We start from the raw sequence: 1,286 nt of genomic DNA, 5'->3' as shown, positions 1-1,286 counted from the left end.
AAGCTCTTAAATACAAGAGAGAAGGACAAAATTTGTTGCAAACAAACTCCTAATCACTAGGCAAACACATCTGCCAAACAAAATCCTAGTAACTGATGTCAGACCAAGTCCAAAATTAAACCAAATTATCCACACTTAGTCAAAGAAGAAGCAAAAAATAAAACTTTAATCATGCCACGAACACATCCACACTCCACATATAAAAACCATATTCATAAAACAGAATTCTGAGCTGAAGTCGCATTACCATCACATCAAATTGCTCGAGCTACGAAACAAGTTGCATACAGCAATTGTCCACAATAATTTCATTGTAATTAATACTTGGGTACTTTGTAGCAACCTCTCTGCAGGACTCCAAGAACAACCCATTAGCCAGCTTCATAATGTTGGCTTTGTGCACAGCAGTCACCTTCTTCCTGTTGTTCAAATAGGCATACTCGAAAACGTACTTGGCAATTCGCTCCGAGCAGAACTTGGTGATCACCTAACACATTCACAATCAATTCCCAATTTTCACAAAACTGCAGAGCTAAAGATTGAATTTTGGGTTTTTGATTACCTTGAGGCTCTCAATGACGCCAGGGATGACCTCGTGCTCGAGCCCGGCGTATTCGCCCTCGGTGTTCTCTCGACAATGTCCACGTTCTCGTGGCGGGTGGGGAGGCTGGGTAGGTTGAAGCAGTTTACTAGCGAAGCGTACAGGTCGAGCTCTTTTCTCAGCTGCACGTTGAGCGAGCTCACGCCGCCGCCCACCGGAGTCTTCAGCCCGCCCTTCAAGCACACCTTGTTTTTCTGAATCGACTCGATCACCTTCGGCGGGACTCGCTTCATGTCGCTGTGGACATGAATTTTTTCCAAGAGAATTTTTTCCGGATTGACTCGTTTTTTCCACAAACCATATCACCTTCCCCAATTAATTTTTTCCCCACCCTCCATCCCCAATTGTTTTTCCCGACACCCATACCCTCATCCCTTTGCTCTTCCCACCCCTCTTTCCCTCTCAATCTCCCATCCCCAAATTGAAAAATCCAAACAAATAAATAAAAAATTTTTACAAGAGAAGCTTACCAAAGGAACCTGGAGAAACCTGGAGAACGAGAGAACTGGAGAAATCTGGAGAATGAGAGAACAAGAGAACGAGAGAGTGGTTTTCCTGGTTCGGGTATGCGAGAGTGTTGAAGGCGAGAGCGCTGAAGGCGAGAGCTGAAGGCTTGAGGGAAAGGAGGGCAATTTTGGGTTATTGAAAATTTCATTAAACGCACACTGTTCACCCGTGTTTTTGA

At 44.3% G+C, this 1,286-nt stretch overlaps 1 pseudogene; it reads right to left on the bottom strand.

Moving 5' to 3' along the window:
- Window positions 1-268: 268 nt before the first annotated feature.
- Window positions 269-834, bottom strand: LOC137721985 (isocitrate dehydrogenase [NAD] regulatory subunit 1, mitochondrial pseudogene; annotated as a pseudogene).
- Window positions 835-1,286: the final 452 nt, after the last annotated feature.

The sequence above is a fragment of the Pyrus communis genome, chromosome 4 (assembly GCF_041283825.1).
Source record: "Pyrus communis isolate YQ-2024b chromosome 4, ASM4128382v1, whole genome shotgun sequence".
In the NCBI taxonomy this organism is placed as follows: Eukaryota; Viridiplantae; Streptophyta; class Magnoliopsida; order Rosales; family Rosaceae; genus Pyrus; species Pyrus communis.
This window is presented reverse-complemented; position numbering and strand designations above follow the sequence as displayed.